Source organism: Pelobates fuscus, chromosome 10, assembly GCF_036172605.1.
Source record: "Pelobates fuscus isolate aPelFus1 chromosome 10, aPelFus1.pri, whole genome shotgun sequence".
NCBI classification, from domain to species: Eukaryota; Metazoa; Chordata; class Amphibia; order Anura; family Pelobatidae; genus Pelobates; species Pelobates fuscus.
The window spans coordinates 27,732,251-27,742,464 of NC_086326.1; positions in this window are offsets into that span (position 1 = coordinate 27,732,251).

Here is a 10,214-nt window from a genome sequence, read left to right on the forward strand (position 1 = left end):
ATCCGACGGCAATATCAGACAGGCGTGCAGTGACCGTGAGAAGTGGTCATGTGTCCCGCCTGACTCTAAGAGCATGCCGCGTGTCTCGGACGCGCTCTTAAAGGGACAGTGGGAGCCGAAAATTGAAACGGTCTCCCATTGGCCCCTGTCATGCCACATTCCTCATACGCACACGTTTTGGGGGCGTGGATATGACAGGGGCCAATCAAATTGATATCTAGGGTATTTATACTCACCTTTTCCCTTAGTACCTTGCCCTATCGTGGTTTCTGATTCAGTTCCCTTTAGTGCTTGAATCGTTCAGTTGTGGTTTTTTGGTGCTAGACCTTGGCTTTGTTCCTGACTCCATTTTCTCTTTATCCTTGCTTGTCTTGTCCGCCGGTTTGCTCTCCTGTGTACCAGTCCTTGGCTTGTTCTAGTTTACGCTGTCTCTCTGTCCCCTTGACCTCGGCTCGTTCTGGACTGTCTTTTCTTGTCCTCGTCAAGTCCGGCCATTCTAAGGTCCGGTAAGACGTATCTGGTTTTCTGCCTCTAGACTATCTGGACTATTCTTGCGTGTTGGGGTATATTACCGTGACAGCCATGCGTTTAGACTGGAAGAAAAAAGATTCCGTCTAAGGCAAAGGAAAGGTTTTTTTACTGTAAGAACAATCAGGATGTGGAATTCTCTGCCTGAAGAAGTGGTTTTATCAGAGTCCATACAGATGTTCAAACAGCTACTAGATGCATACTTGCAAAAACAGAATATTCAAGGATATAATCTTTCAATGTATGGTAATAACTGATTGATCCAAGGATAAATCTGACTGCCATTCTGGGGTCAAGAAGGAATTTTTTTCCTAGCTTGTTGCAAAATTGTGCTTCAAACTGGGTATTTTTGCCTTCTTTTGGATCAACAGCAAAAAACAAATGTGAGGAAGGCTGAACTTGATGGACGCAAGTCTCTTTTCAGCAATGTAACTATGTAACTATGTAACCTTAGCATGAACCCTAATCCAAACTTCAACCGTAAACCCTAACCCTAGTCTAAAAATATAATGTATTGTAAAAGATACATAAAAGCAGGTTCTCACTTTGTGTCCGGGAAATGGTGTGTCCCAGTAGCCCACTTGTCGTCAGTTTGTCCTGGTTTCCTAACATCTGATGCAGCCTTTGTTAAACCAATCGACATTCGAGCCAGCATGACTCTCTTGGTTCGCGTTGCTCTCATATTATAGACGTGGGTGGCTACATATCATTTGGTATCTTGCCCAGGGATACTTGCTGGTGAGGTGGTCTGGGTTTCCCAGTTCTACGTTCTACCACTGCGCTAACCAGTCAATATATATATGTATCCTTCATTTATTATCATGTTCTCCATAAATATTAATAAATACCCCACTGTTTGTCTTATTACAGTCTTAATCCAGAACTTTTCTCTTGTGCAGAACTTTCTTGCTTAGAAGTTTATCTTATGCAGAGCTGGTGAATTCTCTGCAGTAGAAAAGCATTTTAATTCCTTTTAAGGAAAGGTACATGATCAGCAAAGTATTTAAAGATTGGAATTCATTAAGCCTCAAATATTTTCTCTGCTTCCTGCTCAAACAAGCAAATTCTCAACTAATCAAGAACTAATCCCCTTTTGATGTACGTTTTTGGTGTTACTTCCGAGCCTATTTGACAAATTATGTATGTACAGTATTGCGTTTCAGACCTTGAATACAGTATTTTTCTTCATGTTCTTTCACTCATTTCAAGCTATAACGGAAGATGTGATATAATTTCACAATCAGCACATTCATCCTTTTATTTTTTTACCTACATTGAAATCTCTTTTTCTTCTTCTCTTTCAGATACTCATGAAAAGGTTGTCTATCACATCAATATTAATATACCAAACTTTGCAAGACACTTCAAAGGTTTTGATATATTAGGTAAGCAAGATTTTCATTATCGGGAAACAATTTTGTTGTAAAGTATGTATTCCATACCTTTGGAACTGACGTAATGCCAATAAGTGTCAATATGTTCAATCATAGATGTAGACTATATAGTGTAAAAATGAAGGGACATATTCTCAGGTACCCTTTATTACTTAATCATGGAAACTAACCATTGCTTTAGAAGTAGCTATGCTTTGTTGAGGATGTTTTTTTATATAAGTTGGAAATATCCCAAAGGATTGAGCAAAATACAAACTGACACCATTATCTGTAGAATGTGCATAGTTAGAATAAGAAAGAAGACATACTGTGAAATTTGAGAGAGGTACGTTTCGGAGTAACATCAGGTAATACATTTTTAAGAAGAGAGTTATAGATATATAGAAAAGTCTTCAAGCAGAAGCATTAGAGACTAATATAGTAGAAGGATGTGACACTGCTGGTGGTTGGCGTATAGGTAGGAGCCGAGCATGGAAGCAAAGAATGGCCTTATAGATGCTTTTTGTAAGATAACGGCCTACCACAGAATGTTGTGTCCCCCATTTCATATCGCCGTATTCCAAGACCTTGTAACCTGAATGGGAGTCCAATGTTGCCTGAAATCTATCTAAGACAAAATGAAGAAAAAAGACATGGTAACAGAAATACTGCTTCTCTAGACAACCAGGAACAAGGTTACAATGATACCAGAGGCGAGATACGCAATAGGGGTAATAGGGAGACAAGAGAATTTCTGAATCATAGACAGACTGAAAGCTAACTCAGTGCCGCCCAGGAGTGATGGGCTCAGTGGAGATATCTTTTCCAGAAGCTCAAGGAAGCAAGGTGAAGTGTCAGTGTAGGACCCGCTTTAGGGGGGTCTGCCTTGACGTTGGCAGGCGTGCATTCCTCCCAATGGCCATTGGAGTAACTAAACGACCTCCATTTGTTTAAAAATACATAGGGATTCAGGAGAAAGCGCAGGTGACTTTTTCTTTGGTTTTTACTGTATATATTGGGGCTGATGTGTACTGTGGTAATTGTTGCCACCCAGGAGTGATGGGAGTGAGCGCAGGACTTAATCCTTTTGTAAAAGTATCTATGAAGCCATAATAAAGGCTCCCAGGCCACTTCATCTCTGTCGTTTTAACCCGGCATTGTAAAACATTGCTGCTCTGTAAGAACAGCAATGTTTACATTGCAGGGTTAACAAAAAGACAGCCACAAGAGGCACTTCGTCTGCTATAACCTAATCAAACTTGGTTAGTGATGTCGCGAACATAAAATTTTACATTCGCGAAGAGCGAACGCGAACTTCCGCAAATGTTCGCGAATGGGCGAACCAGGCGAACCGCCATAGACTTCAATAGGCAGGCGAATTTTAAAACCCACAGGGACTCTTTCTGGCCACAATAGTGATGGAAAAGTTGTTTCAAGGGGACTAACACCTGGACTGTGGCATGCCGGAGGGGGATCCATGGCAAAACTCCCATGGAAAATTACATAGTTGATGCAGAGTCTGGTTTTAATCCATAAAGGGCATAAATCACCTAACATTCCTAAATTGTTTGGAATAACGTGCTTTAAAACATCAGGTATGATGTTGTATCGATCAGGTAGTGTAAGGGTTACGCCCGCTTCACAGTGACAGACCAAACTCCCTGTTTAAGGCACCGCGAACAACCACAAACAGTCCATTTGCACAACCGCAAACTCCCCATTTGCACAAGGTTGGATACCAAGCTAGCCATGTCCCATTCCTTGTCCTCACTGATGTCATTGAAGGTCTCTTCCTCCACCCAGCCACGTACAACACCAAGGGTCCCCGAAAGGTGACAACAAGCCCCCTGTATTTTTTTTTAAATGTACACTACTGTTACACCAGATATGAGTTGCACTGGTGTGACACTGTGCCCTGGCAGGCCCTGAAACGCACACGTGTGAAGGAAACTGACTGCTATTATTTCACAGTCAAATTTCTAGTTTTTTTTAATGTACACTACTGTTACACCAGATATGAGTTGCACTGGTGTGACACTGTGCCCTGGCAGGCCCTGAAACGCACACGTGTGAAGGAAACTGACTGCTATTATATTAAATGCAAGCTATTGTGACACCAGATATGAGTGGTGGCACTGGGCAAGTGGGCACAGTATACGCTCTGAGCCTGACACACACGCTGGCAGGCAGGGCTTTTTGGGGTGCTGTCCTTACAGCAGAGATCAGATGAGTCCTTCAGGACTGTAGTGGACACTGAATACACTAGCATAGCTATCGATTTCCCTATTAAATCAGCAGCAGTTACACTGTCCCTCCTCTGACTAAGAATGCAGCTTCTGGGGGGCGGGGCCTAGATGTCATGGAGGAAAGATGCACTTCGTGTGAGCTCCCTCAATATCTCACTTTAAGCAACTATCAACAAGCAAATTTCACCCCAGAAGGGGATGACCCAGCAATTTTGCTCCTACCTGACCGACCCGACATGCTTAATAGCGGTCAGCAACTCGACAGAGTCTTATACCTCCGCGTGACAAGTGTGGCCTGGTGCTCACCGGGCGGGAGAGGCGGCCGATCTCCCGATCCTGGGATGCCCAGGAGCAGCTACTTCCCGGCAGGAGCCCTGTTACCCCCCCACCTCGGACTGGTGGGGGTTATCCCGGTCCACCCCTGAGAGGCTGTCTTGAGCTAATGGACGCACAGAGCACAGCCGCCCAGGCTGACATACTCATCTGCGACTCTACCAATATGGCGGCAGCCGCGTGTCCTCCTGGTACCAGCAAAGCATGGCAGGATATTGAGTCTAAGCTGGACAGACTCTTTAATCAATTTTGGAAGCAAATAACAAGCAGGAAGCCCCAACAAGCTCCACCACAGCCCCAACAAGCTCCACCACAGCTAAGCGAAGCAGTCCCCTTTAAAATCCACCAACGCAAATGGCGTCGAAGACGGGAACGGAGGCACAAACAGAAATGGAGAGCCTGCCCTCAAGCACTCGTCTCCACCTTAAGCCACCACAATCCTGCACCGGACGTGAAGCACCACCGGGACAGATCCGACCACCCGACAAAACAAGCTTCCACCACCTCAAGCCGCGAACCCGGAACTCAGCCTGAGACTTGCCTTTGTTGTTCCAGGTATCAGGGACTCCCAGGGTCTGCACCTGGCGCCCAGAAGGGATCGGATGAGCACAAGCAGTAAACAGCAGCCTGCCAAGCATGTCCCACTATAGCCGATCCTCCACACCATGCCTTTGATCACATGAACTGTTCTCTGCACATTAACTAATCGTAAAGTAGAAAGCGTTTAAACATGTCATTATTTCACCTCCTAAAGAGTTTATTGTCGTAGTTCCTTACATGCCTTTACCTTAACCGTTCCTTTATTATGTTATTCACTAGTCTCATTAGTGTTGTCGCGAACCTGAAATTTTCGCGAACTTCCGCAAATGTTCGCGAACCGGCGAACCGCGCGAACCGCCATTGACTTCAATGGGCAGGCGAATTTTAAAACCAACAGGGACTCTTTCTGGCCACAAAAGTGATGGAAAAGTTGTTTCAAGGGGACTAACACCTGGACTGTGGCATGCCGGAGGGGGATCCATGGCAAAACTCCCATGGAAAATTGCACAGTTGATGCAGAGTCTGCTTTTAATCCATAAAGGGCAGAAATCACCTAACATTGACACCTGTCCTCAAAGCCCCTGATACACACTGACACAGAGCAGAATAGAGACTGTTCCCCGTCCTCAGAGACCATGATACACACTGACACAGAGCAGAATAGAGACTGTTACCCCTACATAGGGTCACTTGGCAGATATGGCGGGGTCGTGGGAGGGGGAGGATGACTTTCACCTCTTCCCCTGTTAGATTCCCGTTGTGCTGTGACATCACCCTTATACGCTGTGTAAAGCATACTATTTAATTTGATCAGCATGGCCACTTGAGTTTTTATAGTTTTCACGCTGCTTGTAGTTTATATATGGTTCACAAAAATCAAACAAACGATAAAGTAAACATGTAAGGATTCAGAATATTCTTTCAAACCCTTACACATTGTGTGTACGTATTTTTTGTCTTAAGTTTGTGGCTTTAAAGAGGTTTACGTTGTTTCTATGATGTGCATAACATGTTCTTGTAAATGTTTGTTAAATTTTTCCTGGAATTGTAATTTTTGAATCTGAATAAAGATAGTCAAATCCCTGATACACACTGACACAGAGCAGAATAGGGACTGTTCCCCCTACATAGGGTCACTTGGCAGATATGGATTGACACCTATCCTAATGATCCCTGATACACACTGACACAGAGCAGAATAGAGACTGTTCCCCCTACATAGGGTCACTTGGCAGATATGGATTGACACCTGTCCTCAAAACCCCTGATACACACTGACACAGAGCAGAATAGGGACTGTTCCCCCTACATAGGGTCACTTGGCAGATATGGATTGACACCTGTCCTCAAAACCCCTGATACACACTGACACAGAGCAGAATAGGGACTGTTCCTCCTACATAGGGTCACTTGGCAGATATGGATTGACACCTGTCCTCAAAACCCCTGATACACACTGACACAGAGCAGAATAGAGACTGTTCCCTGTCCACAGAGACCATGATACACACTGACACAGAGCAGAATAGAGACTGTCCCCCCTACATAGGGTCACTTGGCAGGTATGGATTGACACCTGTCCTCAAAGCCCCTGATACACACTGACACAGAGCAGATTAGAGACTGTTCCCTGTCCACAGAGACCATGATACACACTGACACAGAGCAGAATAGAGACTGTTCACCGTCCACAGAGACCATGATACACACTGACACAGAGCAGAATAGAGACTGTCCCCCCTACATAGGGTCACTTGGCAGGTATGGATTGACACCTGTCCTCAAAGCCCCTGATACACACTGACACAGAGCAGAATAGAGACTGTTCCCTGTCCACAGAGACCATGATACACACTGACACAGAGCAGAATAGAGACTGTTCACCGTCCACAGAGACCATGATACACACTGACACAGAGCAGAATAGAGACTGTTCCCCGTCCACAGAGACCATGATACACACTGACACAGAGCAGAATAGAGACTGTTACCCCTACATAGGGTCACTTGGCAGGTATGGATTGACACCTGTCCTCAAAGCCCATGATACACACTGGGGGGAGCTACTGTCCTCCCCAACCCCTGCGCGGTGGGTGGGGGCCATAAATCACAATGGGGGGACCTACTGTCCTCCCCCCCTCGGCCCCCACCCCTGCACGATGGGTGGGGGCCATAAATCACAATGGGGGGGCCTACTTTCCTCCCCCCCGGCCCCCATCCCTGCGCGGTGGGTGGGGGGCATAAATCACAATGGGACGGACCTACTGATAGGAGTGGAGTATTGTTCATATCAGTTTAATACCTTCCGCGTCTCCTATCAGTGGACGTGTATATGGCAGCCATTTTAGGAACCGCACACCTGGGACCCGAGCAAGGTCACCTCTTTCAACAGGCGGCATGATTTGGCCCTGTAAAACTATCCTGGATATTCTCTACAATTTCTATGGATATGGCATTGATTTATGTAACAGGGAGATGGAAGAAGATGCTTGGTCGGTCCTCTTACTTGAAATTTGGGGCACTGCGCGGGCAAGCTAATGTGCAACCAGATAGGAGTGGTGAGTTTAGTATTGTTCATATCAGTTTAATACCTTCCATGTCTCCTATCAGAGGACATGTATATGGCAGCCATTTTAGGAACCGCACACCTGGGACCCGAGCAAGGTCACCTCTTTCAACAGGCGACATGATTTGGCCCTGTAAAACTATCCTGGATATTCACTACAATTTCTATGGATATGGCATTGATTTATGTAACAGGGAGATGGAAGAAGATGCTTGGTCGGTCCTCTTACTTGAAATTTGGGGCACTGCGCGGGCAAGCTAATGTGCCACCAGATAGGAGTGGTGAGTTTAGTATTGTTCATATCAGTTTAATACCTTCCGCGTCTCCTATCAGAGGACATGTATATGGCAGCCATTTTAGGAACCGCACACCTGGGACCCGAGCAAGGTCACCTCTTTCAACAGGCGACATGATTTGGCCCTGTAAAACTATCCTGGATATTCTCTACAATTTCTATGGATATGGCATTGATTTATGTAACAGGGAGATGGAAGAAGATGCTTGGTCGGTCCTCTTACTTGAAATTTGGGGCACTGCGCGGGCAAGCTAATGTGCCACCAGATAGGAGTGGTGAGTTTAGTATTGTTCATATCAGTTTAATACCTTCCGCGTCTCCTATCAGTGGACGTGTAAATGGCAGAGATTTTTAATTGTTGAATCACCTCCCCTTTTTAGGCCAAGGTGGGAAGATGCTTAGACCACTGGTATATTGGTGCCATCTTGGAGGATTTTTTTTTGGTTTGGTTTTTGAAGCCACAGTGCTGCACCAGTGGGCCTAAAAATTAGGCATGTACACATGCCTGAAAAATTTGGTATTGTTGCAGCCGCTGCTGTAGCAGCGGCCAGAAAAATTGATGTTTGTTTCACAGGCAGAAAGTGCCCTAAAACATGGCGGCTTGAACCCTAGTTGGTGGCGGATAAGTCACGCAAGTCAAACGTCATTCAGAGCTAAAATACAGCAGCGTGTGGACCATTTTTAGCCCAAGGCAGCTCATCTCATCAGGCCTTTTTTAATCGAATGTATCGCCCAGTGTCAGTCCCTTCGGGATCCATCCCTCATTCATCTTAATAAAGGTGAGGTAATCTAGACTTTTTTGACCTAGGCGACTTCTCTTCTCAGTGACAATACCTCCTGCTGCACTGAAGGTCCTTTCTGACAGGACACTTGAAGCGGGGCAGGCCAGAAGTTCTATCGCAAATTGGGATAGCTCAGGCCACAGGTCAAGCCTGCACACCCAGTAGTCAAGGGGTTCATCGCTCCTCAGAGTGTCGATATCTGCAGTTAAGGCGAGGTAGTCTGCTACCTGTCGGTCGAGTCGCTCTCTGAGGGTGGATCCCGAAGGGCTGTGGCGATGCATAGGACTTAAAAAGGTCCGCATGTCCTCCAACAACAACACGTCTTTAAAGCGTCCTGTCCTTGCCGGCGTGGTCGTGGGAGGAGGAGGATGACTTCCACCTCTCCCCCTGTTAGATTCCCGTTGTGCTGTGACATCACCCTTATACGCTGTGTAAAGCATACCTTTTAATTTATTTTGCAAATGCTGCATCCTTTCCGACTTGTTGTAATTCGGTAACATTTCCGCCACTTTCTGCTTATACCGGGGGTCTAGTAGCGTGGACACCCAGTACAGGTCGTTCTCCTTCAGCCTTTTTATATGAGGGTCCCTCAACAGGCAGGACAGCATGAAAGACCCCATTTGCACAAGGTTGGATGCCGAGCTACTCATTTCCCGTTCCTCCTCCTCACTGATGTCATTGAAGGTATGTTCTTCCCCCCAGCCACGTACAACACCACGGGTACCAGATAGGTGACAACGAGCACCCTGGGATGCCTGTTGTGTTTGGTCTTGCTCCTCCTCCTCCTCCTCAAAGCTACAATCCTCCTCTGACTCCTCTTCCTCACAATCCTCTTCCAGCGTTGCCGCAGGTCCAGCAAGCGATGCTGATAAGGCTGTTTCTGGTGGTCATGGTGACCACAACTCTTCCTCTTCCTCTTCACACTCATCTACAGCCTGATCCAGCACTCTTCGCAGGGCACGCTCCAGGAAGAAAACAAATGGTATGATGTCGCTGATGGTGCCTTCGTTGCGACTGACTAGGTTTGTCACCTCCTCAAAAGGACGCATGAGCCTACAGGCATTGCGCATGAGCGTCCAGTAACGTGGCAAAAAATTTCCCAGCTCCCCAGAGGCTGTCCTAGCACCCCAGTCATACAAATATTCATTAACAGCTTTTTCTTGTTGGAGCAGGCGGTCGAACATTAGGAGTGTTGAATTCCAACGTGTAGGGCTGTCGCAAATCAAGCGCCTCACTGGCATGTTGTTTCGCCGCTGGATATCGGCAAAGTGAGCCATGGCCGTGTAGGAACGCCTGAAATGGCCACACACCTTCCTGGCCTGCTTCAGGACGTCCTGTAAGCCTGTGTACTTATGCACAAAGCGTTGTACGATCAGATTACACACATGTGCCATGCACGGCACATGTGTCAACTTGCCCAACTTCAATGCCGCTATCAAATTTTTTCCGTTGTCACACACCACTTTGCCGATATCCAGTTGCTGCGGAGTCAGCCACTTTTCCACCTGTGCGTTCAGGGCGGACAGGAGTGCTTGTCCGGTGTGACTCTCT